Here is a 12655-nt window from a genome sequence, read left to right as displayed (position 1 = left end):
TTGTTGCATTCAGTCATGTTCAGAAAGGGAAAAAAAAAAAAAAAAGCAAATTCCATTTCTTCTTTAAGCTATTTTATCCACATATTGCTAAGTTTTTTAGTGCATCTATTAAAACCATGTTACATATAAAAAAAATTCTGCATGCATTCTTATATTCCTGTGGATTTCAAATCATTGTGCTGTGTAAAAACAAGTTTTGATACCTTAGAGGACTATTACCAAAAAAGTAACAATTGCAACAGTCACAAATCATCTTGACTGTGACGTAAATTGATAAATGCAGCCACGCAATGAAATTATAAACAGATCAATTTTTTTTTTTATTATTAACCAAAAATAATCCCTTATTGTCCTATGGAGAATTGAGCTTGATAGAGTTTGGGCTAGGGAATAATTACTTGTAAACCCCAGCAAGCTGCTCAAATATACAATAAATAGGCTGAGAGTATAACAGCAAATGTGTGGATTTAGAGAGAAAATATCCCCCAAGTCCTGCTCAGCATTAGCAGGATTAGCACTGAACATGTGCCAGAAGATTACAGCAGACAAGATTCTTTTTTTTCTTATTTTGGCAGGGAAAAGCTGACGCTTTTTGAAGGATCAAGCTAAGTGATTCTGTTGTATTATAATTTTCAGCATTGTTTTATTTTTATTGAGAGTTACTGCTGGCTTTTTCCCCTTTCCTGGGCAAAGCCTCTATGAGCAGAGCAGGAATGTCCTTTTTCAAACTGCAGGAAGGGGCTCCAAGGCTCTGGCTGCTCAGTCTGCTGTGTGGAGCAATCAAAGCAGGCACTTGCCCTTGCTCATAGCCTAAGAATGAACATATTTTTTGTATAACAACTTCGAGCTTGCTTTGTTTGCCAGAGCAGATGAAAACGTGCTTCAACTGAAAGTCAAATAGACACAGTTAGCAGAGGATATGAATCCCTATCCTCCCACCAGGTGATATTTGTGAGCAATGCTTGATATACATACCATGTTTGGAGCCCTGCCTTTGCCTGACATTCTTGATGTAGCAATTTTCTGGTTGAGAAGTAACTTTGTTCTGGCTGTTTCCTCTTCTGATGGAAAGAATATATTTTACCCTCTAGAGGTAGAATAGCTATATTTTTTTTACCCAAAAACCAGAATATCATGAAGTCAGTTTAAAAGCGTTCTTAAAAATACATTTCCTGAGAGTAGTGGGAACATTTGAGAAGAAACCACACGATTTCTTTGGCGTACCAGTGGAGTTTATCAAGGTAATATAGAAATATACACCTGTCAGCTGGGCTCAGGCCACCACAGCTGATTTAAATCACTGAATTAATCCAGGGGGACTGGTTTGATCACCTGCTCTGACCACTCCCTTTGCAATGAAAGCCAGGGACCAAGGCTCACAGCTTAGACAGTGGAGTTATGATCTCTCAAATTATTTTTAAGCCCAGGCAGGTTCTCATGATTTTGTTTGCTGATATTGTATCGATATTTTATTGTATTGGTGTTGTACCACCCCACAGTTGGTGTTTTGTGCTACACAACTCCCCTTGCATTTCAGATGAAAGTGCTTTAGGAGACTCCAGCTTTACCCAGGTGGCCTCTTCTCAAATTAATCTTACAAGGTGAGGTCCAGACTCCAATTCTTAACTCTTCTCTGTATAATTGCATTTGAAATCCACAACTCTGTGGATTTTTAAAGAAGTGCTTCCTTTTTTTCTCAGTGGTATTTGCACAACACAAATTTGCCATGGGTAGATCGATGACTTTAGCCTGCAGGAGTGTCGGAAGTCAGTGTGTATTAGAACTCTAACATTTGTATCTAAATTCTTAACTATTTTTAACTCCAGGATCCTTTCAATTGTCATCTGAACTGACACTCATCCAAAACCTTGATTTGTTTTGGTTATGCTGGAAGAAGTTATTCCGAAATCTTTCTGGACTTGTGTAAGTGTTTAATCATTCAGACTTGGTACAGGATGAAAATGATCTCTTCCTCAACATGAAATGAGATCAAAATGACACAGTTTTGCCACCAGTAAAAACTCATTTTCTGTTTGTTTTAGCACAGTGGTTCCAGAGGCTAAAGGAGGAGCAGTTGTCTGTAAGTGGCCAGAACAGGTCATGTCTGTGGATAGTCATTGGGTAAAAAGAGAATTTTGGGTTTTAGTTGTTTAGAGATGTTGCTATTTGGATTTATTAAATGTTTGAAGCTAAGCAGGGGTTAGGCCTTGGAGGCTGCAGTTGCTGATATCTTGGGGAACTCTGATAGTGGACAGGCAAAGGAAAGACGGGACTTGCACAGAACGAGGCCACACAGCCTTTTGGTTGCTCAAGTAGCTGACAAATTCATGATTGTCTTCATGAAAAGCCCTTAGAAAATAACTCAAGAAAGCAGTCAGGGTGAAAATAATTTTTTATACTTTTTTATCCATGTATCAGTGATGTAACTGATGTGCAAACACCCTGAACGATGTTGTCATGAACACAAAGCTCTGGTGAGTCCCACATTACTGCGCTCAGTTAATGGAATCCCCAGACCTGCAGTTGCTCCGTTTACCCCAAGATTAACAGCAGCAACAAAATGTGCATTAGTGGAGCACAAGCAGAATTATTGCTGTTTGCCAGTCGTTTTGGTCACTTGTAAAAGTGCTAAACACACAGGCAGCTGGTCAGCTTGGGAATTCAGCATTGAGGGGGGATGTTTGGGCGCAGGGACTGTCTGTGCCCTGGCTCAGCAGACACCGCATTTCCGAGGCACTGAAGCTCCCAGCAAAGTGTTGGAGAATGTTAATGACTTTTAGCTGGTTTCACTGGAGCCATGTGTTCTCTGGGCAGCGGGCAAGGCCAGCCTGGGCTCTGCTTTCACCCACATCCCTGCTTACAAACGGATGTCCTGGCATCCTAGGTGGTCCAGGGCTGTGTTTGGGTTTGCATTGATACTTTTATCTTCCTAGGAAGTAGAAAAGGTCAAGCAGTTAATGAACTTATTTTAAGGAATATCAAGTCCTGTTCCAGGCAGATATTCAGCTCTGACAACATTGGGTTGCTGAGCCAAGGGCCCATTTTGTTGTCAAGCAGCTCCTGCTGAGAAACTCATTTTGTAGATAATAGAGAGCCCACTTGAGGGTGGGAGGGGGTGGAGGAATGCTGCTCCTTGGAAAGGTCTCTCGTTCAATAGCTGCACATTCAGGGGAACTTGTGCATCTCCAGCAGTCTGGGATACCTGTCAGAGCTGCAGCAGGCAGGTTTCAGGGAGGCAGGAGCAGGTTTTATAGCTGTGAGCTCGAATTCGCTGCTGTAGGTCACACACTTTAAAAAAGCCCTGAACCTTTCTGTTCTGCCAGCACAGGACAAGGTGACAAGAGGAGGCTTTTCTTTTAAAAATAAGTTATGCCATGAAGATTCAGCTGTAAATCATAGATGTCAACCCTTTGGGGGAGTAGTCATACAAAAAATTTTCTAAGCTGTTTCTAGAGTCAGGGGGAGATTGAACCAGACTCTTCACAAAAGGTGACAGGGATGTGATGTTGGGGCACTTATGGTTCACCCAGACAAAGGATTCCTCTGGGATTTCTCTCTCCTCCTTGCTGCTGCCTCTCTCGCTAATCTACTGTCGCACATTGTCCCTGCTGAATTAAGAATTCTGTCCCTACATTTATCTCTACCTAGGTGAGGTTTTTAAATCAGTTTACCTGCTGGCATCCCAGCAGTGGTGTGCAAACAGCTTCAGCCACTGAGGTGAGCCCGTTGGTGACCCAGAATGTTCTGTTTGCAGCGATTCCCTGGGAAGTCTATTGGATCACAGCACATCTGGGCAGAGTTCAGAGCTGCTCGGGAGAGCAGGCAAGACTGGCTTGGTTTCTTTTTCAAGTGCCAAGATTTTGTTCAGCTCTGTGAATCCCTCCTTGCAGCAATTAGGCACAGTGCTCCTGAGTTAATGACAAAAATAAATGCAGGAAGTCCATTCCTCAGCAAGGAATTTTTGCTGATGGTGGCATTTTTGCAGTCTTTAGAAAGCACCTGTAGGAACAGCGTGGAACAATATAGAAAACTAGAAATACTCCATGTAAATAGTCACCTGTTGCATCCAGAAGTGGAGCAAACACAGCCTGATGGGAACATGACTTAGTAAATCAGTCAGTATTAATAAAAAGGAGAGTGTAAACGGGAAGCCCATTTCCATAGAATTCCAGAATGGTTTGGGTTGGAAAGGACCTTAAAGATTACCTCGTTCCCATCCCCTGCCATGGGCAGGAAAATTTAAGCCATGAGCTACAGAATCAATCATGTCTAAATATAAATGTTTTTTAATTTTTTTTTAAATTTTTGAATATATTTTAAAGTAATCTCAAGTGAAGGAACTAAATGCAAGGTGCAACCTGAACAATTAATTTCAACATCATAATGCTAGAGTTAAAATGGCCTATAAAATACTTATGGATTCTACTTATAAGTAAAATTATTTTCATGTTAAGTAATATGTTAAATAATATTAAATAATACATTACAGTATTAAATAATGCATTAAATAATGTTAAAGATGTTAAATAATAAAATAAGGTTGTAAAACCACAGAGAGCTCTTTATGGCCCAGAGACATATTTCAATCAATGGAAAAGCTGTTCTGATTACATCCAGGTAATTATGCCTGGCAAGCCAGTAATAAAAATTGCTTTAGAGAGGCATTATCAAGCATTAAGAGAAATAAAAACAAAAAGCTGACAGGACAATCCAGCTGGACTATTCCATCCAAACCATTTAGTTCCTAACAGTGAACTGAAAAATCTTGGAAGTTATTGCTCTGAAAAAACAAAAAGCTTTGTGAAAAATTAGTTCAAAGCAGAAGAAAAATGAGCCTTAATTTGTCAGGAGAGTTTTAGGCGTGCAAGGGTTTTGATGTCTTGTTGTAGAAAATCCCCGGAAAATATATCCTTTCTATAATAGGGATTGAAGTACTCTATGAAGTTTTAGGAATATTTTAAAATGTCCTACTACTGCAATTTAGTTTTCAGTGTCATATTCAGGACTGGGATGGCATTTGCAGGGACTCATTTTTCCATACTTTAGGGATGCACCAACGAGAAAGGAAAGCCCAGTATTGGAATTGAAAGGGAATTTTACCAGGAGCTGCTTTTCAAACACTCCACCCCCCAAGTCCTTAAGTAAAACAATGAGCATTAATTTGCTTTAATTATGTAGAAATCCTTTCCACTTGAGCAAGGCCCTGCTATAAAGGGTTTGCAGGGGTGATACCACAGGGTCAAGAACAATGGATGAGGAATCATTTGGGAAAAGGCATTTTAAGATAATCTTAAAGCCTGCAAACATAAGTGGAAGATGTGAAGAAACCAACTGTAAGCAAAATACACTACAAGGTAACCCTTTTTTAGACAAACATAGATGCAAGATGTATTTACTTCTCCTGAAAGATTTTAATTAGCACTTGGAACATGGAAAGTTTAAATACTTTTTTTTTTCCAATTTTGAGAATGTATGTTCAGCACCATGAATTATTTTAGATTCTTCATAGCTGTGGATGCAGAGTGAGAATGAATTTCAGCCAAGAATTGGAATAGGATGGTGTTTGTAGAGTGGAAATTGTAGATTTGGGCAGATTTTCAGATATTTTAGTGCACCTGACAAGAGCTGATAACATCATCTGTGTTAGAATAATATCTTGTAAAACAAAAACCTTCATTAAGATGAAACTTCTTATGGAAAAATAACATTAACTACAGGGCTCAAGTGTGTCTTAAGTTTATTGCATTTAACTACCACAGTTTCCTCGAAGAAGTTTTTTTGAATATCTCATTTGCATTAATAGGAAACCGTAATTTATATCTGCTTCAGCCAAGAATAGAGTGCTAAATGTTGAAGGTGACAAAAAGAGTTCCTGGAAGCTGTTCCACAGATTAGGTGCCATTCACTCTGGTGTTTTGACCTTTAACATCAGATTTTGAATGCAGCTCAGGAACTTGCTTTGGCCTCTTCATTTTAATGCAACTCAAACGCTTCCTGAGCAAGCCATTAGGCAGCAGCCAAATTTTGTTGTAATCAAATGGACTCATAGATGGGTTGTTTTCTGTGTCTGGCCAGGATTCTGATTTGCAAATTTAAAAGGGGACTCAGGGCTTCAGGATGCTGTTAGCAAAGGGGCACTGAAACAATTCGAGGAACCACGTAGGGCTCCTGTGGTTAAAAAATGATGTATGCATGAGAGTATAAAGTACAAACAAAGAGTTGCAGGGTTTGGAGCTGTGCCAGGGCAGGTTTAGGGTGGAGATCAGGGAAAGGTTCTTCCCCCCCAAGGGTGCTGGGCACTGCCCAGGCTCCCCAGGGAATGGGCACAGCCCCGAGGCTGCCAGAGCTCCAGGAGCATTTGGGGGATGCCCAGGGAAGGATTGCTGGGGTGTCCGTGCAGGGCCAGAGCTTGGACTGATGATCCTTGTGGGTCCCTTCCAACTTGGGCTGTTCCATGATTCCCTCTCATGAATCAAAAAGAAATTCAATCTGTGTCCTGCTGAGGGATGGCACTGCCTTTGAGGGGTCAGCGTGCTGTGACACAGCCCCAGCCCTGCAGAAAGCTCAGTGCCCAAACCCCAGTGTGCAGAAACATTTGGTAGATAATGATTTGTGTTACAGTTCACAAAATCCACGTTGAATAAGTGCAGTCTGTTGCAGATTTATTGGCCATGCAGCAAATGAGCATAAATTATTTCTTTGAGTGTAAAACAGCACAGGAGAAAGTTTCCAAAGCAGCTGCTATCTCTGTATTAAACCAGGTCTTGCACCTGTAAGTTCTGCCTTTGTTGGAAGCAGCTGAACCATCCCAAGGGCTGAGCAGCTCAGCTGGAGAGGGAAACTTTGCTCTGCTCCTTGTTCAAGGCTCTTGTAAAACCCAGGGCTGAACTGGGAAACTCTTAATCAGCTTAAGGAGACTTAAAATAGAAATCAAGTTAAAATCAAAAATCCATGTAACACAAGCAGCTGAAATGTAATGCTTTCTTATCATCTGAAATTCAATGTGTTCTTATCATTACTTACAAGGAGCTGAAATTAATTGCACTAAGAGCTGGCTGCTCCAAACCCTCCCTGCTTTGTTTAAAAACAAACCTCAGAAGAAAACCTTGCCTGATTTAAAACCTCTATTTCTATGTGTATTACAGCTTTCTATTCTGTGTGTAAAGTTAGTAAGGAACTGAGGAAACTCACACTTCCTTGAGAGGTAAAAGCACTTACAGATATAAATCCAGATCTCCTTAGTCTCAGCTACTTTAATCATCAAAACAATCAATGTCTAAGGTGCACAAACCCCTTTCAAACTGCAAGCTATGAATCAAGTGCCATATTCTGTCCCTCTTCAGCAGAAAGACACCTCAGGAATTTAGCTCCTGAAAACTCAGTCTTTAGGCCCCAAATCTGTGAAGTGTCTTAAGAAATGAATTTCAGGCTGAATATGCAGAAAGTTTTGTAAATGAGGCGCTGGTGGAAAATTTCACTGTGTTTATTTGCAGCATATTCTGTAGCCTGTAAAAGTTAAAAGGTTGTGATTATGGAGACTTCTGCAGAGGAAATTTTCCTCTTCTGGATGCAGTTTTTCTACTCTTAAATGATATTTCATCTCTGTAGCAGATAGAGAAGTTGACTGCAAAACACAGAATGATGCTCCTAAAAATGGTATGCTTGTGATACCAGGGCTGATGAAGATGTGATATTTGTGGATGTGTCACTGTCACTCATGCTCTGACATTTTAGGACATCCAGCCTTATTTTTCTTGACTCCATCAGCAAAGTCTTCCTTTTCCAGTGGGATAAGTCAAAGTGGCATGGAATAAGGAGATCTTTGTAAGTGTTCTTCCTATTTTAGTTAACTACACACACCTAGTAATGAGGAAAAAAAACCACTAGAACAATATTCAGATAAAGTTAAACCAAAAAAATGTGTTGTTTTTTCAGATTGGTGCCTAGCATTCCTCAGCATAGGGAATTTTTCCTGTAAAAAAAAAATTACAAGTAAACTTTAGAGAAAGGGTTTGAGAAATACGTGCTGCTTTGGGGATTATGTTCACCAGATATTGTTCTTAAATGAAAACATGGTTGGAGCACAGATTCCCAACTATTTCCTTCCACTGAGCAGTTCTACTCCTGCCTTCCTTATTACAGACTGCAGAAAGAAATGAGCCCAGCTTCTTTTTCCTCCTGTTGTGAAGCCAGAACTCCATCTCTCAGCTGATGTCAGAGGGATGTCTCCTCTCTGCCTGATAAATTCCCATAACTCACCCTACAAACACCAGGGTGTTGAGGGAGTCAAACATAGGCCTTGGGCAGAAGTCATGCATAAAATGACCTCCAGCAAAATTCCTCCTCCTCTCCTGCATTCAGTTTTCCATGGATTAGGCTCCGTGTTTCTGGTAGTTTGATGATTCTCCTCAGTGCCAGACACTTGGAAAAGAATTTGAGACAAGTGTATTTTAAGCTTCTCTTTGCAATATAGTCAAGCCCTGTAGGATCAGTTTCAGCTTTCTTGTGGATAGAAAAGGAGCTGAAAGGCAGTAGGAACTGTCAGAAATACCCTGAAACATCAAAATAATCACAGAATATCCCAAGTTGGAAAGGACCCACTGGGATCATCCAGCCCAGCTCCTGGCCCTGCCCAGACCCCCCAACAATCCCACCCTGGGCATCCCTGGCAGCGCTGTCCCAACGCTCCTGGAGCTCTGGCAGCCTCGGGGCCGGGACCATTCCCTGGGGAGCCTGGGCAGTGCCCAGCACCCTCTGGGGGAAGAACCTAAAATCAGCTCAGGACTTTGTGAAAGTTTCCAGGAAGGCTTTTTCCACGTATAGGAATCTGCCTGTTTTGTTCTCTGTGCCTGAACTGTTCATCCATTTCCAGAGGAGTGCAGCAGCAATTCCCACATCTCCTCTTGCCCTCCCACCACACCCATTGTCAGGCTCGTGGAATCTGTGCCAGCAGAGTCGGGATCTCCCTGCTGGTCTTTGTTCCTCCAGGCCCAGCTTTGTGCACCTAAATGTGTTATTTGCCTTGTTGCTGTAGGGTTCTTCTCTCTCTGAGTTCCTTTGTTTCTTTCTTTAACAAGTCATTGGGAAGAATCATCATCCAGCAGAGATGAAATTCTGGGTAATCTGGTGCACTTGTATCTTCTCCATTTGCCTTCCCAGAGGATGAGAGTCTACAGGAAACTATTCCCTCTTTTAGCTGGGAAAGACAAACAAGTCCATGCAGTTTTAGTGAGTGGATGTAATAAAATTTGAGAGTATTTTCTCTTTTGGCTCTTGGGCCAGAGATGTTGGTGGGTATAATTGGGTGGGGTTTCACGAGAATTTATTTTCCTGCTCTGCCAGCTAAGTTCTATTTTGACCCAATTTTCAGGTTATAAACCTACAGGTGGCAATTAAGAGCTGATGATTCACAGCTGTAAAGAAAGTATTTCAGTAAGAGGAGTTTCAGTGTTAAAATACTGCAAAATATTTAAAAGAAAATATAAAAGGAATATATTTCTGATTAAAAACACCATTACAAAAAGCAAAAGAGTAAAAGAAATCTCTGGGCACTTTGCAGCACTGCACGGAAATGCAAGTTGGCTGAAACATCTGCAGTATCACATCATCTGCTCTGCAGGAATCTTGTTGAAGGCAATTAATTGTTAATTAGCAATGCGCCAGCAGACAGCTCAGGAAAGGATTGTTTGCTGAGTTAGTCCAAGTTGTCATCTGTAATTTGTGTGGCAGAGCAGTTGCAGGAGCTCAGTGTCTGTGGGAATGGACTGGGGCTGCTTTAGAGAACTTCACACACACCCCTTAAACTCCTGTGCCAGTGCTCAAATGCTGACAGAGCTGAAATGAAATCCTGAATAGCAAAGGGTGTGTTTCACAAGAGCTAATCAATATTTTCCAGGCAATTACTTTACTGATGTGCAGCATCAGCCAAAAAGACTTCAATAAAGGAAATGTTCTGAGAATACGGGACCTCTTTTTAACTTTTGAAGCAGTATATTGCTGTTGCACTCTAGTTAAAAATAAAATGTGATTGAGTTGAAATTTTAGGGGCTAATACATATTTCTTATTATTTTGCATTGGGGGAAAAACAAATGATCTTCATTATGGGTTGACCTGTGTTTTGGAGCTTTGTTCTTGTTTCAGATCTGACACAGAACAAAACCACTCCCTCATTCACACCAGTGGTTGAGTTTCTAATGGTAACTTGCTGTGGATTTTAATGCATTTTAAAGCAACACTTGGCAGAGTGTGCAGTGTTGCTGCCACCCCTCACTGAACCTGAATATTGCACAGGTTCCCATACTGGGAGGGTAGACCATCAGAGGGGGAAAGGTGGGAAAACGCATGGGGTGAGATGGAGATGGTTTAATATGTAAAGCAAAGCTGCATGTGCAAGCAAAGCCAAGCAAAGGATGAATTCCCTATTTCCCTTCAGCAGGGAGATGTTCAGCCATTTCCAGGAAGGCAGGACTTCATCCCATGGGATATTGGGGAAGAAAAATGCCACCACTCAAATCATCGTCCTCCCTCCCTCTTTGTCCCATTTTTTTCCTGCTGAGCGTGACACCTCTTAGCATGGGATGATTAGCTTCATCTTTAAGCTGGAATTTTATTTCTTTAATTACCATGCTATAGGCTCAACCTAAAGCCAACTTGGATTTGTGGCATTCCAGGTTTAACCCAAAGCCTGGCTCAGTGGACTGCTTGTAGAAAAGAAGGGCACTGGACCACGACCTCAGGGGTGGGGGAGATGTTTCTTCCTGTCAGGTTCACTCTTTTCTGTCAGAGCTGTGAGAGTTATTCAATTCCTTGAACTCTGTAATTCCTAACAATCTTCCCATATTGACCTGGAGCATCCAGTGCACAAAGCAACCCCTTACCCTACTTTACAACAGGGAAGAAAGAGTGTCTGGGATAAGATAAAGGACTTTAGGTGCCTGTAGAGAGCATCTGTAATTTGAATTAAACTCTGACTTTTTCATTGAGTACCTTTAATAATACAAAATATTTTAATATCATCAAAAACATATCGAGAGGACCTGAGCACAAACTCTCCTCAGAGTTCCTGCCTTTTCCAGGCTGGAGCAACTCCCACTAATTATGAGTTAGGCCTGCTGCTAACATCTATATCTCCATGAAACCTGCAAATTGAGGCTTTGATCTGGAAGAATGATTGACTATTGACAGTTGTGGTGTTATGCATTGAGTTTTCCTCAGGTCTCTTTGGTATTTCTTTTATTTGGTCTCTCTCTTATTGTAAGTCCCATTCAAACATTCCAAAGGTGTCTTCTCATTTAGTGCTGTCATTTATTTGTTATTTTCCAGGTTTCAGTTCAGTTGGATGGATGACTGCTAACTCTAGGAAGGTGTGTTTTACCTCAGGGTTGGAGGTTCTCTCTGAGCATAAAATACATGTTTAGGAAGCTCAAGGTACCATTACCCATTAGCAGAGGGGTGTGTCCCTAAACCACAGTGGGAATGGATGAATCAACTCAAGGAACCCACAATTTGTGCTGCCTCTTCCAGGAGATCAGCACAAGTCTGCAGCAGAAACCCCATTTTGTGGAGTATTATCACCCACTCCTGTCTAGAAGAGGGTGTGGAAGATAAAATGCAAGTAACAAAACACAGATCTCACACTGACAGTAAGGAGCAAAGGAAAGGTAACACCAAGAGATGGAAAACTGATTTTTACAGCTCTCCTCAACCCCAAACTCAGCATCTCACCCATTGTGAGGCAATAAATTGGATGGAGAGATATCTACGGCGATAGAGGTTAAGCCTTTCTAAATAGAAGCCAAACAATCAGGTGTTGCTTTACTTAAAATTATCTGCAACAACTAAATCTTTTTTTTTCCCGTTGCAGAAAACTGATTAGGCACAAATCAGCCTATTTTTGATTGAAGTCAGCTTGCAAAAACAGCTAAAGGCGTCTGTGTTGTTCATCATGGCTTTGTGATTTTAGGCTTTTGATCCAAAATATTGTCAGATTGTTATCACTGATGAAATTCTTATGGCATTTCTTTGCTTTTGTGTAGCTATTTAGCCACAAAGAGTCCAGCTTTATGAAATCTTTATATAAGGCTTGTGCAGATTTTGCTTATAGCAAATCTTAACAGAGGTTTTTAAATCTGAAGAGAATTGTTGTTCCCTCCCCCCCACAATCATATTGTCACAGGGTTCTGTATTGCAGAAACAACACAGAAATTCAGAGTTACAAAAAGGAGAAGAAAGGAGCCAAGTCCCAGTTTTTAATTTCTGAAACTACATCACATGACTTTAGCTGACATTAATTTTGGCAGCCTGGCAGAATCTTGTGGAAATGCGGATTTTTCTTGGAGGTTGCTTTCCCAAGTTACTCTAGGTATGAATGACTTCCCTCGATTAATTTTAGTTTACAAATCTAAATAAATGTAGCCTTGGAACATTGGGTACTTCACAGCACCATTCTCTGGTTAGCAGAAACATCTGATTTCCACCCCCACCCCTGTACTTTCTGCACAGAGTTGTAAAGGATTCCTTGGGAGTGTGGAGATAAACCTGAATAAAGCAGGACTTGGATTGCTTTTTAGGGCACACCATATTAATGTAGGGCCTGAAAGGCATGGCCAGGAAACTTATGCAGGGTCTCCCAGCAGGCTGATGGGAACGGGCAGG

General features: G+C 41.1%; 1 protein-coding gene across 21 annotated transcripts in view; it reads left to right on the top strand.

The window, feature by feature from the left end:
* Nucleotides 1–1341: 1341 nt before the first annotated feature.
* Nucleotides 1342–12655, top strand: part of SLC6A11 (solute carrier family 6 member 11) — a 98349-nt gene continuing 87035 nt past the window's right edge. For 4 of the 21 annotated variants that reach the window (XM_069027931.1, XM_069027923.1, XM_069027944.1 and 1 more), the window contains exons 1-5: nt 1342–1427; nt 1538–1601; nt 11324–11428; nt 11525–11661; nt 12192–12362. The gene's annotated coding sequence lies outside the window, so the exon portion shown is untranslated. The other 17 variants (XM_069027929.1, XM_069027927.1, XM_069027930.1 and 14 more) reach the window with 17 other exon arrangements.

Source organism: Aphelocoma coerulescens, chromosome 12 (genome assembly GCF_041296385.1).
Source record: "Aphelocoma coerulescens isolate FSJ_1873_10779 chromosome 12, UR_Acoe_1.0, whole genome shotgun sequence".
Classification (NCBI taxonomy): domain Eukaryota; kingdom Metazoa; phylum Chordata; class Aves; order Passeriformes; family Corvidae; genus Aphelocoma; species Aphelocoma coerulescens.
Note: the sequence above shows the minus strand (reverse complement) of the source record. Positions and strands in the feature narration are given on the sequence as shown.